We start from the raw sequence: 26,930 nt of genomic DNA, 5'->3' as shown, positions 1-26,930 counted from the left end.
TGTTTTGTTACCACGTGTCAGTCTGTATAGTTTATTTAATCCAGTCTGTAGCGGACATAATGAAATTAAGGCGAAGGTTAACTTTGTTGTATATCATGGGTACGATCTAATTAACAAGAGAACGTAAATCTAATTGTGGTAATATTAGTTTATATAAAGTAGACCAAACAACGCCACACTGTAGGGCTTGGCTGTACCAGGTCGCTGGCTTTAATTTTCCTGGAATATATGTTTACTGTCGACCCTCGCGAATGATCCAGCCCTCACTGCTCTGCCAGTCCTACCATACATTGGTTTTTTTTTATGTTGGAAGCTCCAGTCACGGAGGAAAGTCTATATATCAAGGCCGGGCCTTGACTGGAATACCGACAGATTATGAAATGGATAAAGAAGTGACAAAGGAAAGCATTTACGAATTTTGAGGAGTTTGAAAAACCTATCTTTTTTTTTTACGTGCATCTGGTTATTATTATTGGGATAGACATGAGAGGGTAGACGTACATACATACTGCATCGTGAGTACAGTAGATCAAAAAGGAGTATATCGTGCGTACAGTAGATCAAGAAGGAGTATATCATGAGTACAGTAAATCAGGAAGTATATTGTGAGTACAGTAGATCAAGAAGGAGTATATCGTAAGTACAGTAGATCAAGAAGGAGTATATCGTAAGTACAGTAGATCAAGGAGGAGTATATCGTGAGTACAGTAGATCAAGGAGTATATCGTGAGTACAGTGGATCAAGAAGTATATTGTGAGTGCAGTAGATCAAGAAGGAGTATATCGTAAGTACAGTAGATCAAGGAGGAGTATATCGTGAGTACAGTAGATCAAGGAGTATATCGTGAGTACAGTGGATCAAGAAGTATATTGTGAGTGCAGTAGATCAAGAAGGAGTATATCGTAAGTACAGTAGATCAAGGAGGAGTATATCGTGAGTACAGTAGATCAAGGAGTATATCGTGAGTACAGTGGATCAAGAAGTATATTGTGAGTGCAGTAGATCAAGAAGGAGTATATCGTGAGTACAGTAGATCAAGGAGTATATCGTAAGTACAGTAGATCAAGGAGGAGTATATCGTGAGTACCGTGGATCAAGAAGTATATTGTGAGTACAGTAGATCAAGAAGGAGTATATCGTGAGTACAGTAGATCAAGAAGGAGTATATTGCCTCTATTAATGTGATAACATAACTACCACAGTTGTAAACCATCTCTACCCAAGCAGTGCTGCAGATTCTGGTTACGCATACAATCTCAACCAAGATAACATAGTAGTTAAGATACTATACTTCTGCTGGAGTAATCTCCCAGGCAACGAGAAAGAAAATGAACTTTGACTGATGAATGAGAGGAACAGACTGAAAGAAAATACGATAATTGAAGACGTCGCACAAAAATGGGAGAAGTTACATGTGAGTTGAGAATATCCAGGAGATAGGAACACACGAGTGTAAACTCCCTCCCTTCCCTGTACAGTACGGTAATGTTAATACACACACACACACACACACACACACGGTCATCCGTGGTATTTTGGTTAGCTTTACTATGATCAGCATCGTTTTGAATCCTGGGCGCGGCTGTTGGCCCTCATTCAATCCCAGCTGTTCATCCTCCCCTCAGGGTTTATCGATAAATGGGTACCTTGGCTTAGACTGTGTGTGTGTGTGTGTGTGTGTGTGTGTGTGTGTGTGTGTGTGTGTGTGTGTGTGTGAATGCACACAGGAGTAGAGACATGGTACGTATATACAAGGTTGAGACAGGGCGACACGAGCATAAAACTCTGTCCCCGTATCACACAAATAATCACCCCCGCTCTTCCACACACACACACACACACACACACACACACACACACACACACACACACGTTTAAGGATAGTGGTACGCGCATTTATACATATATAAGGTAGGTGACAGTAAGGTGAGGTGACAGAGCAATACAAGGGTAAAATCGCTCCCCGTAACATGCAAATGGTTATTATAAATATAGATCACACATACACACACACAAATACACACACATAAGGGATCAATATAACGTGTGTTTAGGTCTGAAGTAATTTTCTTTATAATACTGCACGTATGACATAGATGAAACACTACCAAACCCATTTCATCATGACTCCTTCCTTATTTGATGACAGATCTGGGATATGATAAAAGGTGAAAGACTTTAGAATTATTTGTAGATACATAATGTAGTCAATGGAAGATATCAACTGGCAAGGGATACGAGGCAATAGTGAGATGAAGACAACCAGATCATGCATTCCAATGTACATATTAATGACTCCTTGAGTTAGTGGCAGATTACCGAAAGAGAACAAGTTCCCCTTGTCATCTGTATATGTTCCTTGAGCGCACCTTCTCTACATCCCAAATGTTACGGGGAAAGATACAGTGGCATGACATAAAATGCTTTCACCTGTGCAAGATATTTCCATCAGTCATTTCAGCAACACAAAGCTTAATAAACCTCTCGTATACACTGAAACACTGGTGATCCATCTTATAGAATAGCTATCAATTTGCTTATTAATTATCATTTGCCATATACCGATATAACATCCCTCAGATATAATGACTATTTGTGAAGGATGATGAACTATTATCAAATTAATCGCTTGTAATCTCTCTATGATCAAAAGCCTTGAACTTTCGGCTCTCTATTATTCGCATATTTCATTTTCTCCCTTTTGCTCTAGCAACATCCTCTTCCATGTCCTCTCTGTCGCTTCTCTCTTATTTCTCCTTTTCTCTAGTTCCTGTTGCTCAAATCACCAGTTTTGTTTCCACACTACGAGTGGCCCCTCCTCACTCACCCTGCTGGTAATTCTGCCCTGGGCACTGCACCTCACTCATGCTCCTAATATCTTCGTTCACGACGCTGCTGCACCTCGCTCTCGCTACTGATCACTTTAACCTTCGTTCTTCCCATTACTCTTCGCTGCTTTGCTTTCAGTTTCGTACGTCCTTCAGCTACAAGTTCACTGGAAGTCCTCTCGTTCACAACCTGTACTCTGTCCTTCTTGGTGGAATGCTTTCGGTTTTCGTAAAGATTCTTTAGTTTCCATATATTTTCATGAAGTCTTCGTTCTTTTAGTTTTTGTCCTCATCCCAATTTTTCATTCAACATCCCGCTCAATGATTTTCCCATATTCTCATTCTTTCATCAAGACACGCATTGTTACTTTTCGTAATCCATCAGTAAATTCCAATTATCTTCCTGTCCCAGGCTGGCTCCTTCCCGGCGTCATTTTTTCGTGTTCTCCTCGCCCTTCATCTTTCATTAATACCAAAGCCTCTCCCTCCTCTTTCCTTCCTTCCTTCCTTCCCCTCTTGAGAATAAGAAAGTGAAGATAATTATAAGCCCCGCCAACCCCTCGCGAGGGGAGAAATAAGGATTGGATTGATCGAAGGCCAAGATGTCGGGCAACAGCAACTTAAACGGTGCAGTAAATACGAGAAATGCGAGTAGGTCCAGGATGTTCTCCACGTATAGATTTCAGTTTTTGTTCACGACTCAGTGATGGGGGAATATCTGCTGACCAAAACCCGACAAAACAGATATCATCTTCACTAACAAATATATGGTACATGAATCGGTAACGTTATTTTCATGACAGTGGCATTTCAATTTATGCAGGGAACTTTTGGAGATAAAAACTCTATATCTTACAAGAAATTTTCGTTTTCTCATTTTGTGTACTATGTAATTACGTAAATGTAATTACCTATTTCTACCACAGGAAGAGGGAGTTTTTACACAAGTGGGGCCCCATCTCTCGAACTTTCTCTCCTATCATGCAAATCTTTTAAGGTAGGTTATGTTGTGCACACTGACTATAACCTCATTAAATTAAGTCCATATTTATGTGTGTGATTACTAAATGTTATGTTACCCTACTCCAGGGTATGATATCTTTCGACTCGACTCTAAACATAGAGGCAGAGTTAATGCGACACCAGATGTGAGACCAGTACTTCATACAAGAACGGATCAATAAACGAAGCAACTGTTCGAAAAAAAAAAAAAAAAGAAAATCGACATCTAAACACGACTCTGCTTCTTAGAGGCAGATGTGGCTATTTTCGCAATGTGGGGTTTCCAAGTTACAGTAATACCAAGTGTGAGTGAGTTAAGAGGTGGAATTACAGATCCGTCGAAGGAGAGAGGAAAGTTGTGAGGAATTTTATGTAGAAAGATGGGCAGAAACTGGATCATGGAGGCAGTAAATTTAACCAGGTTTCATCTACCTTACTGAGATATTCTGTTCAAGTCAGAGTTTATCGAGGAAGTTGTTCCGGGCAAGATGCAAATCAAGTGAAGAGTAGAAGGAGCAGAACTGAAGGATGTGGAGGAATGCAGTGTTGAGTCGTCAGCGTATGAGCACATTTGGTTATCTGTGGTTCAAAGAAATTTGTTGATGAAAAAGGATAAAAAAGTGTAGGAGACAGGGCAGAACCTTGAAGGACACCGCTGTTAATGGAGAAAGGGTGACATGCTGATCAATCAAAACCACAGTAAAAGATCGGCAAGAGAGGAGGAGAGATATGAGGGAACAAAGTGAGGGAGGGAAGGCAGAAGAAAATATCGTCCAGCAGGTGCAGCATTGTGTTGAAGCGGATGACCCGTCAAGCCCTGGTCAACTTTTACCTCACATACACATAAGTTCGCGCTGCTCTTCCTATAACATTGCGACAGTTCTATACGAAGATGTATTACTGGAACCGTTTGCTTATGGTTCCTCCCTGGTGAATGCTCTGTAATTAGTTTCAAACTACAACGTTCCAGCCCATGCTGCCGGTCCCGGGCCACTGACTTCTCTATATCATACACAAACGGCACCATCCTACTGCCCCTGACCTTACTGAGAAGCTATTGCTTCCATACCTCACATGAGGCCCCTATGCTCAAACTAAAGCAGTTTCCTGCAGGATAATCCACCGTCTTGATTCAGCACTTTGTTCTGCAAACTTTTATTTTTTCCCGTGCACCTGTGGACTAATCTACTCAACCCATAACTGAGCAGTTCGTAATTTCGTTATTTGTGCCGCCTAATTAGCAATGTTATTTGTATCTTAACCTCTGGAAATAGAATATTTCCGTCAATATCAAAAAACGTAGAAATTAGCCAGGAGAAAAAACGTAGAAATTAGCCAGGAGAAAAAACGTAGAAATTAGCCAGGAGAAAAAACGTAGAAATTAGCCAGGAGAAAAAATAACACCGAGTTTTTAGAAAAAAATAATTACTATCAGTAAACTTATGTTTACTTCTGAGGACACGACATTCACTTGCCTTCTGATTCACCTCTTTACATCCCGATAACATTTCCCACAGCTTTTCATACAGTCCAAAAAGCTCTCCTCTGTGCCCCATCCCCCTCTCCCACCCATCCCAGGCAAGGTGTATGGGCCGAATGGCATCCCTCTTCATGCCCTCTGAACCTATGTCTTCGGTCGTTCCTTTGTTTCGCTTTGCCACAAAAACTGAAATCATTTTGTATTTACGTTCGAACAGACGGTACGGCCCGCCGACCTACGGCTACGACTCATACCATCTCCACAGACTTACATCTCTCTCTCTCTCTCTCTCTCTCTCTCTCTCTCTCTCTCTCTCTCTCTCTCTCTCTCGTTACCAAGGTGGTTGTCGCAAGATGAAATCATCTGGTGATATCCTGGTCATCTGTAACATCATCTGGTGATGTCTGGTCATCCTACCGTGGTAGTCCTCACTACCTCGAGAAGCACTTGGGTAATATGCAGTATATAAGAGTCTGGTCTCGCTGCTGCCTTAAGTAGGTCTTTCCTTCACTCATTAATTTCAGTAAATCGCTGGAAGGTAGAGTGTCCAATGACTGAGAGTTCTCGATTTTAATATCAATTACAAAAATAGTTTTCCTCAAAGCATGGACATATCTGTAATGCTTCCCTTTTAGGTACATACTATGGCTGCCTAACATCTACCCCAACAATAAGAATCTTTTCTTACACGTTCCAAGATTTTGTTGGATTTCATTAATTTGTCAAGTTTGGTCATTTGTCACTACCAGGCCAGCGTTGGAAACAAGACCCATAAATCGTTGTCCAACGAACTACACTTCTAAAATCTTAGGCCAAGTGTCTGTGTATATTCTCGGCCACTCAGCGACCTGCTTTCTCGACCGTGGGAGCACGATGAGCGGCTGGTCTTAGAGCTAACGCTCTTAGTAGAAAGCCTCTGCATTACGGATAAATACTTGAGGAAGAGAATCTAGTTTTCGCATGGTCAACACCTTCGTTAACCTCCCTTACCATAATTGTTAACGAATGATTGATTGCCTGGCGAACTATTACCTCCCTTGGGCCTCATTATAACTGGAGGTATCATTTATTTTGGTCGAAAGAAGAGGCTTTCCCCTGTCATTAAGATACGTGCAAAAAGATATTCTGATCTGCGAAAGTTACATTTTTATTCTCGCTTGAAAATGAGATGGTCTAGGTGTAGTAGCCTGGGGGGGGGTTTGCTTATCCGGGAATTTTCAATACTGTTTCGAGACGATGTTGATGATATGTTCATGTATTAGATCTAATATCCACACTTCACTCTTCGTCATGTTATCATTAATCTTATACTGATGTTTCATGGAAGACTTGGGGTGACTGTTTTTTCTTCTTAGGAAATACACAATCATATTGCATGAAGTAGCCATGTGCGCATGCTCGACTAACGTTTCCCGTTCTGCGCATGCTCGACTTGCTCTTCCCTTAATGCGCATGCTCGGTCTGAAGTGACGCACATGTACATTTTTATAGACTATTATATTTTTGATATTTGAATCTTTCGCGCCAAGTAGCTGAGCGCTGAGACTGCCTCATCAATTTTGGTGGACAATGTTATTGGTCAATTTTGGTGGACAATGTTACTGATCAAATTTGGTGGACAATGTTACTGATCAAATTTGGTGGACAATGTTACTGATCAATTTTGGTGGACAATGTAAGTGATCAAATTTGGTGGACAATGTAAGTGATCAAATTTGGTGGACAATGTTGCTGATCAATTTTGGTGGACAATGTTATTGATCAAATTTGGTGGACAATGTTACTGATCAATTTTGGTGGACAATGTAAGTGATCAAATTTGGTGGACAATGTTACTGATCAATTTTGGTGGACAATGTTACTGATCAATTTTGGTGGACAATGTTATTGATCAAATTTGGTAGACAATGTTATTGATCAATTTTGGTGGACAATGTTACTGATCAATTTTGGTGGACAATGTAAGTGATCAAATTTGGTGGACAATGTTGCTGATCAATTTTGGTGGACAATGTTATTGATCAAATTTGGTGGACAATGTTACTGATCAATTTTGGTGGACAATGTAAGTGATCAAATTTGGTGGACAATGTTATTGATCAAATTTGGTGGACAATGTTATTGATCAAATTTGATGGACAATGTTATTGATCAAATTTGATGGACAATGTTAATGATCAGTATCGGTGTTTAAATTCGTTCTCATAATTCTATGACACATTCAGGTCACTGATCAGATGTGACATTCACCGTTGTGGCAGAAAACTATAAGAACATATATCTCTAAAGTAGAGGACATTCTGTGCTAGATGAGTTCTTAAAAGACTTTGCTAATCCGGCTGAGAACGTAAATATTCTGATAAAATCAAGACCGAATGCTTTGCTTTGGCTAAGTATAGAACACTGGTGTGACAATCCATATCTATATCAGAAGTGACTGAATACTTTGCAAAGGAAGAAGTTTTGACAAAAGCTTTGGAATTTCTTGCAGTTTGAAAAGTCAGAATGATTCGACGTAGAAAACTTATAATCAGAGCATCATCAGATGGACTTCGGAACTCTTTCCATGGCAGGAGTTAGCATAGATTGTGTAGGCAAGGAAAAGAGAGTGAAATGATGGAGATGTATGGCAAAACAAGAGATGATCATACTTTTGATGCAAGATATGTACAACTTGTACCAGCATTCAATGGAACGTATGTCCATAATTTATTTTTCTTCTGTGTGTAATGGTTCACAATGTACCTACATGTAAGTCTCTGGGTGTGCATTAAACAGATGACGCACATAGAGGCAATTATGAACTCAGTAAGCTTAACATGAGTTAGTGAATGAGGATCACCACCGAAAGTTTGGAATTAAGAAAAAGCAAGATAATCGAAATTTGTCCAATTGGCACGAAAAAAATGTAATCCCATATGACCTGCAATGTACCTCCAAAGAGTTCTATAAGAAGAATAAAAAGTTTAGAAACTTTTTTGTGGAGAATTAAAAAGTTATACAACATATGGAAATGTACTTAGATGAATAGAAAGTAAATTGATTGAGCCAAGCTGCTATACGTGCAGATGACCATACTATCTATACGCGTAAGATTATCTAGGTACGGACCTCAGCATCAGAGTATAGACAACTAGATTTGACCAAGATATGAACGCTTTATCATGATCATGGTGGCACTAATAACTCCCCATCTGTCAACTAAGTTTAATTCATCCAACTGGCATTAGAAATCTAATTCCGACAGTGTACCTACCTGTACACATCGACAAAAGAGGACGTAGTAATTCTTCAGTACTGGCGAGTTTCAGAGCACATTTGTGATTTAACTGTTCTTAACGCACCGCTTAAAGTTAATACCCAGCAAAGTTATAATACAATAGGAAAAGAGGCCCAAGCCTTGGATATGGTACGAAAGCATTTTGAGGTACAACAACTGAACTCTATCCAGTCACCCAATCTGATACATACTGGCCATAACCTGCTATATTTCTAAAGAAAAAATGAAAGTCAATTTAAGGTTAATGCGATGGAGATGATCCCCAAAGCTTTATGATTTAAGGGATTGAGCATGAGGGGAAACTGTCATGGCTTGGAAGATATCCTCACGTAATGCTTTATGTTCACACCCAAGAAGGCAAGATTTTGCCCCTGTAGGGAGAAAAACTTTCACTGAAGGAGGCAAGGATGATACGAACCATTACATGTTAACAGTATAGAGTAATTGGCAGTTCGACGGTTACCCGTGATGCATAAATCGAATGTCCCTGTGGTTTGAATGTACAAGCTTGATTTGATTACCATATGTTGATAGAATGGTCATTATTGATAGGATGAACATTATAACAGAAGAGAACAAACGGTAAGTTGTTAACCTGTTACATTTGATAGATGAAACGATGAAGAACAAATTCTGTAGACGCGCCATACTGCCTCATTTCCAAATAAATCCAAACATTTTCTTTTTTATACAGACAACTCTTAAAGGCCCTCGCTAAAGCCACCATATCTTTATAACATACAGAATGATCAAAACAGAATCAGAATGTAATCCACACATGCAACAGAATCATTAAGTTTGTCTTAAGTCCTGCAATGAGTTTCTGTATCAGCATTTTATATGCATATTACACATTTCCAACAAAACTTCCGTCCATTATAAGATTATAAACCATTCTCGGGGTTCTGACACACGGTAAGATGTATCTTAATCCGAACATTCCCGGGGTTTAGCGGTAAACACCAATGCTTGGTATCCTTACATGTTTCTCTCAATATATTATCATATGAAACAGTCGAGCGGGGCGGATTTCTCCCTGAACCAGGTCTATTGGAGAGACTTTGTCTCTAACATCATGAAAAGAGAAAAACGACTCCTTGATAGTTTGCTGTTATCTTCTAACGTCTCTAAAATTTATTCTAGCAGACTAATGTCAACATGATGTGCTCCACTGATCAATTATTAACGGTACACTAACAACCACGTTTCATCATTTAGTACGAATGGGGGAGAAATGCTACCAAACTGAAGCATATGTGAACGTAGTTGCGACATCGTGAATACGAGGTCATTTCGTGGCCCCACAATCTCACAGAAGCACACCTGATGTAGTCATTGTAGCATGAGGCTTAGATCCCCGTCAGCCACACACACGTAGGCCATACGTAGCTATGATATAATAACAGCTAGATTACTAGACAGCCCATCGGTTACATCATATACATGCATGGTAATGTAATGATATATCACTCCATAACACATTATAAATAGGGAAGCTTGCCGTATATAGTTTTGGCAACGTAAGAAGAACAAGACATCTTCATCAACCACAAGATAAAGTACATTATCATTTCATGAAAAGTTGTATCACTTTGTAACACATCAACCTTACGAAAACGCCCATTATCACCTTATTACAGAGTGTTAAGGAATCTAGCTTGAACTTATTAGCTCTAAGAAGCTAATGCTTCTTCGTTCCCAGTACTTGACAAAACTACCTCTAAATCTGAATGAATGAAATATTCGATATGAACTGTTATCTGACTGGCAGTGATGACAGTCTTTTAGGAAATGGATCTCCTGAATCCAGCTTGCTTCTTTTTTCATGTAACTCTTTGTTTTCACTTGTCCTTTCCTCTTTATGTAGTGTAATTATATTTTCTGTGTGTCGTCCAACTCTTCTATGCTTCGGAACCATGATCAAGGCGAGGATTATCTTTGTTGCCCATGTGTGTCATCCAAATGTTTGTTGATCTACTGTGATATGGACACCAGAGGTTGAACAATATTCCAGTTTGTATCCAACACGTCCCCTTAAATGGGAGAGGACGGGTTTTCTTATACTCTTCATACAAAATAATTCTGATGAGTACTAGCGTTTAACTTGCATTCGCCACTTTGTAAGGCTTCCGCAAGGCGAGATCCACTGGTGATATTCTTTCCTATCTTACTACTGTCTGGCTATCATCCCTGAAAGGTTTAGGAAAGCCATTTGTAGTTGCCCTTGACATATCTAAGGCTTTTGATAGTGTGTGGCACCGGGATCTCATCTCTAGGCTCCCCTATTTTGGCTTCCCGACTTCACTTTGCTCCTTCATATCTCGCTTCCTCTCCGGCCGATCAATCTCTGTGGTTGTTAATGGATCATCCTCCCCCTTTTCTCCAACAACAACGGTGTCCCTCAAGGTTCTGTCCTGTATCCTACACTTTTTCTCCATCTGTCAACGATGTTCTCTTTTCCAAAAATAATCTAATACACTTATACGATGACGACTCAACACTGCATTCATCCACATCTTTCAATTCTGCCCTCTCTTCTCTCAATCGATTTCCGTCTCGTCTCGTCTTGACACAGTTTCCTCAATAAACTAAAACTTGGACATAATATCTTAGTCGGGTACATAAAATCTTAAGTGTAATTCCTCCAAGACCCAATTTCTACCCCCTCTTCTTTTCCGAAACGTAGAAGCTTTGGAACTCTCTACCTTCTCATATCTTTCCCAATAGCTATGACCTGGTACATTTCAAAAGACAGGTCTTTTACTTCCTCCAAAATTTGTAAATACTTCCCCTTGTCTTTTCTTTTTCCGTTCCATAATTCACTTAATATTTCAATTAAGACCCGGCCTTGATATGGACTTTTGTCTGTGACTGGAGCCTTCAACATGAATAAAGCCTTTTTTCATCCTTCTTGCATATACTATTCTTCAGCGGTTTGGTATACAAATATTTTAAAGGAACATATGACCATTTACGTGTTGAATCAGATGTGCTTTACAATCTTCACCATCATGAGAGTACGTTTGCATGATTATTATGTTGTACATCATCGTTTTATCACAAAGACAGACTGAAGTAACTCCTTTGAGACATCCATGACTTTGTCTGTCTGTCTGTCTGTCTTTGGTAGACTACCATACACTTTCCAAAAGGTATAGATCCGGGATGTGTTGGAAGATTATTGCTTGTATACTTGTAAAAAGCATTTGTTTGCACTGGGAACATTATTGTTCAAGATGTACGTGTAACAGTACCATCTTCCGGAATGACTGTGGTTATCAAAGAAAAAAGTTACAGATATCTTTTCCAGCTGATCTATGTCTTTTACTCCATGGTGAAAGTTTACCTCTCCTCCTTATACAGTAAGATATTCAGGTTACATAGTAAGCTTTTGACTGTCCACATCCTCTTTAGACTTCAGTTGATTTACAGCTTATATATAGTGAAGGGTGTCTTCATTGTCCTTAAACTATACACCTTGATAATTCTGTGGCGGACATGTTCCTTGTTAATTATCCTTTCTTTTTTCATATGATTATTAGGTATTTCACTGATAGTTTGTCTCATTAATATGGATACAATATAAGATAATCATCAAATTCTTTTTTTCAAGAATTCCTTTATACTTTTCTTCCTACTGTATTGCTTTAATGTAATATATCTTAGTCGTATGATTCCATTCTGCTGTGCTTTCTGTGTCCCTTACATCACTGGCATTTTGATGGTAGTTCAGTTGCTCTGTTGAGATCCTTCCCTGAAAAGCTATTATTTCTGTACCGGGTTCATATCTTCATTTCTTTCTGTTATCTCTGGTACATCACTTCCCTCTTTGAATTCTGGATTCACACTATCAATCTCTTTCAGAGTATTGGCAAAAATCATGTAAATATATTCTTTCCCTCGCTTTTATTTGTTTTCGGTCTACTCTTGACTATCGTGTACTTCCATTTTCATTATGTTTTTCCGCGAGCAGAATTTCACGAGTTTTCTCTTTCGTTTCTCTTTCACGGCTTAAAGACTAAATCCGACCAGGACGGTACGTCTGACGCTGGTGAGTTCCGTGATGCGCTGGTAGAAAAGTTTTCTTATATACACTTCAGGAGGCTAAGCCTCCGTATGTTCTCACCCGCATGCAGGCCCGACTCTCTCCAATCTATTTCTCACTAGCTGGAGTCTCGCAGGATGGGAACTTTTCCCGCCACTTTGCGTGGCTAAACCCCGCAGCATCCCGGTTAATACGGACGGGCCTTACCATGTTTCCCTCAGTTCCTCTGGTACTGGCCGGAGTGGGTTCTTTCTTGCTCCTCTATCTGCCTCCGAGTTTTTGCTCTCTCTAAGTTCTTAAATCTTTCCCCTTCTGCCTCACTTATCCCTTTTCTTATAAACAACCTGCTGAAACATTTACCGTGTACTAAACTATGGGCTTTTCTTAGCACACCCAATATGTTTTCAATCCATCTTGTATGGTAATCTTAAAAGGCCATCTTCTCCTTACCCTTCAATACCTCCCGATCATCCTTTGTCATCCTATCGCTTTAGTCATCTTCCTTATACCTGAATTCTCTATGTTATCCCAGGGCCTTTGCTCTACCTTGATATTCCTCATGTAGACCAAATATCATGACCTGTATGTTTAGTGTCAATATATCCATGATTTAGCAGTCCTATGAGCATGACCTGCAGTACCCCAATGGTAATAGTTACCCAGTCCGTAAGAAAGGGAAAAAAGTCTGATATGTGTCCCATGTTCCCTTCCTTTTAGGTGATGTTCAGAATAGAGAGATTATTTGTGTTACGGCTGTCTGTAAATTCATCAAATTTCTCCAGCCTCGCTTTAGGAGGGGGCGTGAGGAACATACAGTTCCTGCAACATGAGTCACACACACACACATCCTAAATCCTCCCTCAGTGTGTTAAAGTGGAACATGGACGACCACAACGCCTACTTCTTCGAGGATTCATCAAGTGCAATGACATGACCATAACCTGAGGACAGACTTACCTACGAGTCTTTCTGATGACTTCTTTATGCCACATAGTTTCTCCCATCTTCAATCTCCATTCAGTCTTGTCTACCCCATTTCAGCCTTGCTGTGCTGGTCATCCATCACTACTCATACTTTTATATATTTCTTGACCCATATGTCCTTAATATACGGTGCATATAGATCAGGAAACCAACATTGATTTCGTATTATAAGGGTTAGACATTGCTTTAAAGTGACTAGAATTAACAGATAAATTCTCCGTGAACCACTGAAGAACAAGACTCAAGCATTCCATGGTGTCCTCTTCCGTCTTCTCCTCACACAATCGTCCTTCCTTCTACCCTTCACGCTCCTCCGGCACCTTCCATATCATCCTCGGTCCCCACAGCCACAGTAGAGTTGCCAACTACTTGAAGATTTACACACAAAAGATTAGACAACTTGGTCGATAGGACAGACGCCTATCGACCCACAAGGGAAAGCATAGATAAGACAATATTTTTGGCTCCTCTCCCTCAGACCAAATACATTCTGCCTGGGACGAGAGAGAGAGAGAGAGAGAGAGAGAGAGAGAGAGAGAGAGAGAGAGAGAGAGAGAGAGAGAGAGAGAGAGAGAGAGAGACCTCAGTCATACCCTGACACGCCATCTGTGGGAAGCAATTATTCATGGGGTAGAAAATGCCACATGAAAGATTCCTATGTAGAATCAAACTTCACAAGGATGGACATCATATCTGCATATGGCTAGAGAACTGACTCACACACATAGGTTACGCCAGGTTATATTGCATGAGGAGATCTCTGGTTAGCATCACGTGGTGATGGCATGGTACACACAGGTCGAATATCATAGTCTGCCGATGATTTTGAAAGCTGCAAACGCAACCAACACAAACGAAGACGGACGAAACATTTATACGAATAAGACTGGTTAGATAAATGACATATGGAGGTTAGTGTATCTATACATGACATATGGAAGTCAGTGTATCTATACATGACATAAGGAGTTCAGTGTATCTATACATGACATATGGAGTTCAGTGAATCTATACACTGTCATGCCCATTAGCGCTGAGAATACTGATCAGGAAGGGAACATGCTGGGTGAGCCATTATCAGAAACAAAGGAAGAATAAGACCTTTTGCATGATTATCAGTAATGACCTAAAATACGGAAAACAAATGATTCATAACTAGATATTGTTATTATTATCATGCAAATAATAACAAAAATAATAATAATAATGAAAATAATATAATAATAATAATAATAAAAATAATAATAATAATGAAAATAATATACTAATAATAATAATAAAAATAATAATAATGATAATAATTATCATTATTATTATTATCATTATTATTATCATTATCATTCTAAGTAGTACTAACTGTAGTAGTAGTACCAGTATCAAGGCTGCGCTACGTTCAGTAGCTTGGACAGGATGTATTTCTTTGAGGCAGGAAGTTCTTTGACATGATTTTACTCTCTTTTGTCACTTGACAATGATACAACCTTGCCAAAGGTGAGTTTTCCTCGAGGTGCAATCCCGTCACTCAATATTAAGCCTTATGTGCAAAGACTCCGAAACGTAAATCATTCTAATCATTCTCTCTCTCTCTCTCTCTCTCTCTCTCTCTCTCTCTCTCTCTCTCTCTCTCTCCTTCTCTCTGTCTGTCTGTCTCTCTCTCTCTCTCTCTCTCTCTCTCTCTGTCTCTCTCTCTGTCTGTCTGTCTGTCTCTCTCTCTCTCTCTCTCTCTCTCTCTCTCTCTCTCTCTCTCTCTGTCTCTCTCTCTCTCTCTCTCTCTCTGTCTCTCTCTGTCTCTCTCTCTCTCTCTCTCTCTCTCTCTCCTTCTCTCTGTCTGTCTGTCTGTCTCTCTCTCTCTCTCTCTCTCTCTCTCTCTCTCTCTCTCCCTCATATTCCTCCTCCTCAGCACCCCATGATTCCCGGGACGTAGGGCAGGCAGCGTTTAGCTCCTCACATCAGAACTTTGTCCAGAGTAATTTCTCAACACAGTCCAGGTCCAGGGGGCTTTGTTTATTTTAGCCTAGACGTAGATGGAAAAACAAAATCTTATTTCTCGAGGAGTGTTTTCTTACGATGAAGTACATCTGAGTCAGCGTGTTTTAGGACGTGCTCCTTACAGAGAAGATGAAACATTGATATGTTCAGAGTATCTTCCATCATCTCTTATGCTGTAACTCTCGTCAAAAACAATTTACCTTTGCTTACCGTTCATGATGAAAGATAAGACCCTTTCGTTCATCTATGATGTCATTTTCATTTTCAAGCCCTGAATTTAAATGGACTGTAACGTACGCTTATGACAAAGTACGATGTCAAACTTTAGACCCGTCAGCCGGTGGGTAATGTGTCTTCGAAAATATTGGGTAATTTATTTTGACTGGGCTTCCATACGTCTCTCGAGGGAACTCCACTTCGAAGGTTCTCAAGTACTCGTGAATGAAGGCTCTCTTATCCACAGCTCCTTCCCTCCCCCGGCAGGTAGCAAGCAAGAAATCGACGAGGGAGATTCTACCACTCCTCGTCTGGGTACAAAGAGGGTTAGCTGCGGCTTCGAAGTGAGCCAGCACTTCAGTGGCTGTCAAGTATCTTTATCTGGCCTAAGTTTTTTTCTGTCTTTCTACCACACTCACACGTGAGCTTTTGGTTTTCTGTTCACCAACATACAATGTTTTGATCTCACACAAAACATTTGACATCGTGTACCTCACACGACACGTTCTCGTAACTCACATTTTCCAGTCATAAACGCTTCATAGTAACCCTGCCATTCAGCATGATCTCATCATAAGTAGTCGTCAGCAATTAAGTATTTTCTGACTGCTTCTTCTATGCACTTATCTTTATTTGCCTCGTTTTCTATCTGAGGATGATCATGCCAGATCTTATCAAAACACAACAACGTCACAGTTCTCTTGCATTGCCATATCATTAACTCTCTTTCTCTTAATCTGAGAAACTATACGATTTATATTCCACAAAATTACGAAAAGTCTTATTATATTTGAGCGATCATGACTGTCATACAGCCTATGGGACTGCTACAGATAGCATAAGAATGAAAATCGATCCACTGGCGTCTGATACACAATCTATCTGCCAGTGATATCAGCACGAATCAAATCAAAGAAACAAACGTGTACATTAGTAAATACGCCCATTACTTTTCTTATCCAAATAATTACTAAACTATTCTATCTTTATCTTAGGAAGTGCTTCAAACATTATCTGGTGGCTTTTAAAGTGCTGGTAGGTAATCTTACTCTCTCATACACGCTCTCGAGGCCGAGTCTCCACCAGACTAAAGCCAACATATAGTGGCTCAATGGCTCTCCAGGTTATCCCATCAAGTGGCCACTCGGGAGCGACCCTCGTCATCAGGGAGCCAGTCGCCTGCTGGACTATCATATAACCTCAGGTTACACATTCCTCCTCTTCTTCCTCCTCCTCCAACACTCTTCATACACCTCGTCACTCACGGTCTTCCTATATTACTAAAAATTTGGGAGATGAAAGAGGAAAACTTGGTGAAAAAAAATATCAATGAAAAATAAGCGTCAAGATATTCCTCCGTGCCCAGTTCTCTTGTCTATGATGTAGCGACTGTGATACAGATTTTTCGGGTTGAAACTCCTTTTCTTTCGTGCCTTGCGCTATGAAGATTAGGTCACGTGATTATATGAAAAACGGTTGACCGAACTTGAGAAGCCTTTCGGCTGAAAATACATTGTTGACGTCCTACGGATATTACAGAAGAGGGAAGGTCATGACAGTAACCAGTTAACCAATCATGAGAGAGCTTCAAGATCAAGGTGAGTCTGGATATGTCCATGCTTTGTACAACCATATGAGTGAGGTTAATCTATATAGTCAAGGTGGCAGATGTACAAAGAGTTTTACAGAGTAACGACTATGTGTGTGTGTGTGTGTGTGTGTGTGTGTGTGTGAATACATATAATTGCAAACAGCAGCAGACCACTAAGTCCTAACGAGGCTGTCTGTGATAGTGGAAGACAACAGAAACTACTGGATTTATGTGGTAGGAGCGTAAAGACACACAATTTTTACGAAGAGGACCTGTAGTAAACTTAGGGTATAGCTGCTAAAGAGTCGCAAATAATGTCGTTTGTGGATCTGGAACAAAATATAAAGTCTATGTTAAAACGTATGTCTGTGGTCCTGCTTTCAACAACTCTGGTAAATCATTCCTCACGTTAACAATCCTGTTGAAGAGCAAAATCCTTCGCCTCACTCGAGGTAAAACGTTTGTCCACGAGTTTATAACCCATCATTACGAGTGAAAGCAGGCGAATCTATCCTTAGGGAGCGAGTTAGATCGAGATTATCGAAGCCTGGTTTTGAATACCTGTATCAGATCACCTCTTAACCTTTTCCTTCCTAAGCCTAGAATCATCTTGGTGACCCACCTCTACTCTCTCCATTCTGCCTATGTCTTTCCTCAAGTAGGTTGACCAGAAGTGAACACAATATTCAAGATGGGGACGCACCAGTGAGCTGTAAAGAGCGAGGATAATTTCCCCGAGACTTAAATTCGAAAAAGACCAACAAACACACGCACAAATACAGCCAGATAAACAAACACACATTAATCGAGTAGCACCCACTCACACACACACATCCAAGTATGAATTCAAGAATTATGTTCGCCAATTCTTTTTTTTGTTTTTTTTGCTGCGTTGGTGCACTGCTTACTTGGTTTTAGGACACTAAAGATTATTACACCCAAGTCTTTCATATTACCTTTTGTAGCTCAACAGAATTCATTTGTCACCTGTAAACCCAGTCCAACAGTTTGTCTGTATCAGTCTGAAGCTGAAGGCGTTCAGTTTCTGTTGTAGATTTATTTCCCCGCTTAGTATCGTCAGCGAATTTAGAGAACTCACAATGCAGCCCATCATCAATGTCATTATTATATCAAGAAGTCTGTCAAACATGAGCTCACCCACCCTACGGCTGACTTCAGCTTCCATGGTTCCATCCACTGCCAGGTCAGTTTTTAGGTGTCTAAAACACTTCATTTCCTCCATGTTCTCTCTATTCAAACTCACACTTAGGCCACCTCTCTTATCCCCCTGCCAGCTTTTGCAGTTTCTTTTCGAGTCTGCCACCAGAAGTAAGTCATCAGCAAACAGCAACTGACTCACCACACAGGCCCCACCCCCCGAGTCCTAACAGACTACAAACCCACCCCTCTCTCTAGGGCTCGCATTTACCTCCCTCACCATTCAACAGCCAAGGTGCCATCCCACACCCTCGCTACACGCTCACTTTCACCTGGAACAACTCACCCTCCTCCTTCTCGCACACATAGCTTATTCTCTACACAGGAACTCCTAACTGCTTCTATCAGCTTTCCCCTCGCGCTATGTTTTCTAAACATCTCTTTTACCCAATCATACGCTTTCTCCAGATCCATAAATGAGACATGCAGTCCCTTCTGGATCCCTAACCATTTCTCATACAAACTCTTTAAAACAAACAAATGATCCACACACCATCTTCAACTCCTGACGCCACATTGTACCTCCACAATCTTAAACTCTGTGCATGACACTATCCTTTCCATCACCACTCTGCCTTACAATCTACCAAGTGTACAAAAAAAAAAAAGAAAAGAAAATTACACATCTGTAAGTCAGACTTTCACTTATGTTCCCCTCGTATTCCTGCAGCTGCAATATGTGATGATTCACTTTAGTGGTGAGTTACGAGATCCCGCCAATAAATTCTGTTCACCGAAGTGAATTTCAGCCGTTACGTATGACAACTACTCAGTCTTGGGCTATTGAAGTTATGCAAGATGTACACATGACGAAGGTCTTTATCAAAAATACAAATGACTGAGATGATAATATCATGCCTAATTCAAAGCGCAGATAAATATCATATATTCATCGTCCTTCTTTACAGCAATGTGGTCGTTCCAATAACTCTAGGTCATTTCCACAACTTTGAGTGGAAACAAAAAGTAAGGCAGCCGGAGGGCCAAGGATGGACTAGACGAGAGTTGCCGTTGTAGTTCTTGTCAGGGCAAGAGATATGGATAATACAGTCCTGCATGTGTGAGAGAGTCGATCGATCCACAGGAAATAAGTCATGATCTAACAGTAAGCTGGACTGGGTGTTCATATTTTACGGTCGTTGGTGTAATCTGCTGCGCGTTGCCAGTAGGTCATACCATATCCAGGGTATCTACGTAGTAAAATGTAAAACAAAATAAATAAATGAATATGTTTTACGGACCAGCGTTGAAATGAAAACCTCAATGCTACAACATTAGAAGAAATTGATGATGCAGTCAGTAAGTGGCAAAATACAATCGTAGATGCAGCAAAACAATACATCCCTACAGCACAATCTCGTCTACTCTCAGCTGCCAGACACAGTCGAGATACACTTCAGTTCATTCCTGAGTTTAATGACGTAAGAAAATATGCAACCAGATACGGCTGGACACAACATTTATTCCGAACATACAAAGTATTACAACGATACCTTGAGAAAAACCAACAGATGTAAACTCTAAATGGCATAACTTAGTAATAAATACAGCTAACACGTACAAAGACAAACATATCTTCCTGAAAAATAAAAACATGAAAAGGCCCAAAAAATTACAGAGTCACATTACCTCCAAGACGAGAACAGAACAAAAAAAGATACACTTCCTAAGAAAAAGAAAGTATACATAGAAATATTTAGCAAAAGGTCTTTCAAGATGATGAGGATGACAATGACCCTCACACCACAACAACAGTAAAAGATTTCTTAAACCACAACACACACAGAGAATAACACCTTTGGAAAACGCAGACACAGACAGGCTAAACAATGATTACCTAAACTCAAAATACAGCACAGAGCAACAACTCATTATTACCAAATCATTAAAGAAAACCTGTCCGGGTCAAAGTGGAATAAACAAAACACTACTCCAAAACTTACTGCCCTATACAGTGAGCAGATTCGCCCACATCTTCAACGAACCTTAGCTGGCTACTTCCCAGATACTTGGAATAGCTCATTATTACGCCTAATACCAAAACACGGAAAAAATCCCCATGTAGCAACCAACTTTCGGCCAATATCCCTTCACGAAGTCCCAGGCAAACTCTTTGAATGACTGATGAATAAAAGACTGCGTAGCCATCTGGAGTGGAATAACCTACATAATGATAATCAATTCGGATTGAGATATGGAAGGGACACTTAACAGGCAATAGCACTCACAACAGAACAGATTGCACAAATCAAAGCAGACTGAGGACAAAGTCAAATAATTTTAAGAGATATTACGAAAGCTTTCGACAAAGTCTGGCACTTAGGATTAAAACATAAAAACCTTCACACTTAACTTACCATAAACCCTAGAAAAACTTATGTGATTTCCTCGACGACAGGAAGACAAAGAGTAAAATTGGCAATCACATTGGCACACCTTTTGATCTAGAATACGGAGTACCACAGGAGAGTGTCCTCTCCCCTACACCCTTAACCATATAAACAAGAGACTTACCCAAAGCATCAAAAATCCTCAACATTTGCTAAGCTGAAGACATATCACAAATAGCTGGATACCATGGGAGATCAAAAGAAATGACGAATAAGATAACAGCGAAGGAGATCACTATAACAAATTTGAGAAAAATTGGAAAATTAAGGCAAACACCCATAAGTTCACTCCAATATAGCTGGGGGCCAAAAGTCACACGTCCACTTACAGTGGCCTCAACATCAGCTCTGGTGAAAAGATCACAGACAAAAGATCTGTGAAAAGAATCACAGACAAAAAGGTATGATGGCTCTCACCAAACTACATAGACTCAGAAACATGCCAACAGATATCAAAACACACCTTGTCAAAGCCTTTGTTGTTCCTGTAATGGACAATCCCCCTATACCTACTCACATACCCAGCAATACACAACTTGAATTACTCCAGAAAATCCAAAACAAAGAACTAAGATTTGCCCCAAACCAAAGATACCCTTACACTCTAAACACAACAAATTCATGAAGTAACACAAACACAACCTGTCAACATAAGAGCACATAACGCTACAGTTAAAGCCTGGGAAAAATGAGAAACTCAAGAAAACGAAACATTTCAAAAATGAAAAGCATCCCCCAACACAATACAGAGATTCAACACAAATTTCAGCTGCCTAACGAAAATCAACAACCAATTCCTTCCATTCTTCCATGCTACGCTCGCTCTTCCTCGGGGCTGACAGCAATTGCCAAGAACCACTAGTTCCAACATTCAATATATAATTACAAGAGGACAAAGGAATAAGAATTAAATCTAAAAATTTATCAAGATTTTTACATATAATCTAGAAAAACTAACATATAAATGAATTTTATTTTACATATATATATCTTATAAATTTTGTTACATGACATTAAAACTTGGTTCTAAGTATTATGTATCAACATGATTCAGGTATTATATTCATTTTCTCAACTCCTGTTAATCAAGTTAAACTATTACGTTTAAACCAAAGGGAAACTACATTAGATTTGCAACTCTTATCTGAGATCACCATCTGATGGTCACGAAACTTAACGTTTCCATGACACTCCTCACAGCTGATGATAACAGAGTACACGATTTTTTTTCACACAGGTGTGCATGACTATACATGCCACTTCCGGCAGCATACTGATTATTAATTCACTAACCTGCCGCTGACGTGGCAGGTAATTCTATTTTCTTCTAATTCTTTTTATACTGGAGTCTTCAGTCACGGAAAAAAGTCCACATCAAGGTCGGGCCTTAATTGCAATATGGACAGGTTAATGAAGGGGGAGAAGAAAAGGTAAAGAAAAGTATTTACAAATTTTTCTAAGGATGTGAACAGTCTGTCTTTAGAAAAGTGTCAGGTCACAGTTATTGGACAAGACATGAAGGGGTAACAAATTTTCAAAGCTTTGAGGTGTAAGGAGAGAAACAAGTTATCGAAATGGTCCACCCTTGAGTTGCACAACTGCCACACAGTAATCATGTGATACAGTGGCTTGATAATCATCAATCAGTCCTTCATTAACTTTTATGAAAGATGATTTGGCCCAAGTGAGCAACGGTTCTTAGGATTTAGGTCTATAATGCACGACAACTTAAGCAATTTATCTTCATTAAAGGCAGCAGTTACTAATGTAACAATTCACACATTCAAGTTCAAAGGTTTATGAAAAACGGAAAAACTGGAACGTGTCTCAATACCCTTGAAAACAGTATTACTGAACCCCTTAAAGTGACACATTAATCGATAATATGGAAAATAAGAAACTGCGCAACGGAAAATCAAAATGATATAAGGAATTTTCTACACCTATAGACCACTGGAATAATGAAAGAATAAACATTAAATGTAGAGATCATATTGGGGAAAATAATATGATAAGAGCAGTTAAGACATGGAGCAAGACGTGTATAAAACTCCTTTCCATTGTGGACAAACAGGTAATCACGTTGTTCCAAAGTGTCAAAAAATTCGTGTGGATGAGCGTGTAATGTTTGTAGAGTTTGTGTTTGTGTATGTGTCTATACGAGTATGAGTCCACGTGCATGTCGTCTTCTCATGCGCGTATTCCTTTCTTCTTGCCTCATGCCACTGTTTCGATACCAGCAGAGATTCGTTTTAATGCCCGGTGGCTTCTCAGATGATCAGTCATTATATATATATATATATATATATATATATATATATATATATATATATATATATATATATATATATATATATTGTACCTTGATTCCTTTACGTCTTATCTAACTGTAAAATGAGACAATATATAATCTTTATAAAGGAACGTCTTTGTCAGATTTTACCTTCAGTATGATATTCAGTCTTGTCTACCAAACAGGATCAAAGAAAAACGACTTATAAAGTGAATCTACATAGGATTAACAAGGATAAATTATTTGCTCACATTAATTAATCACAAAAAAGATAATAATCAAGTTTTTTCTTCATAGAAAAGAGCAAATTCTGGGGAGTTGACAATGTCTACAAACTACAATATAACTTCAACAATATAACACGACAATTTCTTCACTTCATCCTATTAGTACCCTAACACATGAAATTAAGAATCAATATGGGTAAGCGCTGAATTTAGCAAAGATATAATATGATTATCTGAATGTTTGATTACCTAAGGTTAAAGAGTATAATACTTATGGCTGATTAAATAATTATAATTAACCCGAGGTAAATTCGTGTACACAGAGCAATGAAAAGGGGAATCCCACCCATGATTAACATATTCACTGACAGTATGGGAGAGAAACCATCATTTATTAGCCTATTACTAATCCAAAATATTTTAGAGTAAACGAGACACCTCAAGTGTTGAACTTTACATTAAGTGAGGAGACAAAAGTGGCAGTGCTATCATTCACTTATAACACCAACTACGTAGGTGAGAAGAACCATAAAACTGACATGGGAGATAATAAGGCAATTATCTATTGCCTCTTGACTAGCTAAAGACTCAACATGAATTAATGTAATTTGTGAAAATATGAATTCCTATATGGGTCCTTAGAAGGAGATATTAATCATAAAAAGAAAATTCCCGGAGGATCTGATGAAATAATGTAAAAAAAAAAAAAAATGCAATAGAAAGAGAAAAACAATAAATGAGAAAAAGCAAAACTCAAGCCTTGCAATGAAGGTGGTGTCTCTAATCTAAACATGATGATTCAACACTCATCAGGATCGAGTCCAAAGTGGCATCTTTAGCTATTGACAAATCTAAGACAATAAATTTTTGACTGTGGGTACACAGATGAGGATACAACTAATATACCTACAATGCAGACATAATAATATCAATCATATACAACTAATAAAGAGACAACTGAGAACGAAATTAACAACTTGAATTTGGCAAATTTCTCTGTTCTTGATGAATATTTCATGTTACTAAAAATCATTATTGTTTAAACCCTACTTTAAGAACATGAAACATAGCAGATTTGAAATAAAAAATCAAATGCTATCGCTATTTATAGCAAAAAAGGAGTAAGAGATTACCTGGTAATTATAAGCCAGTTAGTTTAAAAAAAGGTGCAGGCTAGAACTGTTGCGGTGGTTCCTAGTGTGTCTAGGAGAAAATCTCTCAGAGGAGCATGAGATGTGGCTTGCTGGAGTGAGGGAGAGGTACATATGGCCCAGCAAAGCTGGGTTGATGCCGCAAGGTAATTTAGATAAATCATTCAAACTGCTTTACACTGACCTTAACCTTCAATGTTGAAACACCATGGGAATTCTACTGGAAAACTGTCGATATTTTGCTGAAAGAAGGACACACAGTGACAAGAAACGTCCACCGAGAACGAAAAGGTCGAAAGCTGGAAAGCTGCTTTACTCCTGGGAGAAAGAAGGGAGGAAATAACCTGGGAATCACTGTCGTGGAGCTTGAGGAACTGAAGATCATGATTAAGTCTGGACTGTGAGACCGACAAGGATGAGATGACATCACGCCATATGTACTCAAGGAGTGGGGCAGAGATCGCACTCAGGTGCTGGAGGGCGGTGTTGGAATCGGCTGAAGGGGGGACCAAATACAGTAAACTTTTTCATGAGGGTGACAGAAAAAATATAACACGCGAATGTCACTAATTAGTGCGGTCTAATCTATTATGGGGAAAAATTAGCATTAATTAGATTAAGAAAATCCTTTTGGCCAAACGCCACTTGAGTGAAAGATACTAATAAGCAGCCACATAACGCAAACATTTAGTAAATACCCTTTTAAGAAATGCAATACATGGCACGGTGATCTAAAGGAAAATGAAGCAGCGGCCAAAGACATGGCAAAGAAGATTTATTCGTACCTCATGACAATTCATGAATATGGGAAAGAGACGGAAAAAAAGACCAGGACTATCTTCCCTGGGGAGCAAGAAAAAAAATAAATAACAGAAAGAAACACTGAGCTAGTCACTGGACAGAGTATAATTTCTAACGTAGGATTAACACCAGACATTGTATTAGGATGGATCATGAGGGAGAATGGGTTATTGTCATTATTGTATTCAGGTACAGTTCAGTTGAAATAACCAAGTAGTTACGTGAGGCGTTTCTATGATATACGTAAGCTGCAATATGATAATGATATAAGCTGCATTATGCTTTATCAACTTGGTCTCTTCCGTTGAGAAATCCCAGAATCCTCTGGGTGAACATAAAGAGTCACAGATTGAACATGATGAGTCACAGGTTGAACATGATGAGTCACAGAACGAACAAAGGAAGTCATATGTTGAGCATTAATGAGTCAGAAGCTGACCACAGGGAATCAAAGCTTCAACGCAGTGAGTCACATGCTCAAAGGCTCCTGTAACAAGACGAAATTATTTCAAGGTTTCCTTATTTTCTTATCGCGTTGAGGAACCTTTACTAAAACTATCCACGTTTAAAAAAGAAGTTTAAAAGTTATTTTGTTAGTGCAATTTACAGATCCTATGCATAGCTATCAAGGAAAGAAATCATGAATGCAGATGCGAATGTGAATGTAAATGCAAATGAAACAAATACAAATGCTAATGTGAGCACAAACATGAATATAAACACGTTTGCAAATTGAAATGTCAAAATGTAAAAGCATCTCATTCGTCATGATCCATTTGCACTATACCTACATCGATATTACGTAACGCCAGTGGATATTCATCTGCATTATCAAATACACAGGTCCACTAAGTCATGGTATTTTTTATTACTACATTTCATAAATATTCAGAATTTTCCCATTCGACGGCCATATGTCATCCCTTTTAAATCTTTAATGTCGAATATACGATAAATGGCGGAAAAAAAAGAGACTGCATAAAATTTAGATACGCCTTCAATTTATTCATCACAATTCCTTAAAAGATAAGATCAACTGATACATAACCGAACAGCTCATCTACATTAAAGGATTTAAGCAACATGGGAAGCAAAGTGAAATTATTATTAAAAGGGAGAACTAAAAGCTTCTTGGTGTCAATGGGAGGTTTGGGCTCAACTCTATAAAATGATTGCTTTGCTAACTTAAGGGATTTATCAATGAAAGATCTAGCTTAAATCCTTTAATGTAAATGTTGCCTTTAGCAACAATAATACTATAAAGAATATCTTAATCAGGAATTCACCAGAAAATTCTCTTGGTTGCATCTATAAAGTTCCTTGTGGAAACTGTGATAAATTTTATGTTGGTCAGACTGGTAAGGATCTTTCTGTTAGACTTAAGCAACATAAATATTGTATAAGAACGGGACAAGAATCAAATGCCTTGTTTAA

Source organism: Panulirus ornatus, chromosome 8 (assembly GCF_036320965.1).
Source record: "Panulirus ornatus isolate Po-2019 chromosome 8, ASM3632096v1, whole genome shotgun sequence".
NCBI classification, from domain to species: domain Eukaryota; kingdom Metazoa; phylum Arthropoda; class Malacostraca; order Decapoda; family Palinuridae; genus Panulirus; species Panulirus ornatus.
The sequence above is the reverse complement of the archived record's forward strand: the minus strand, read 5'-3'. Positions refer to the sequence as shown.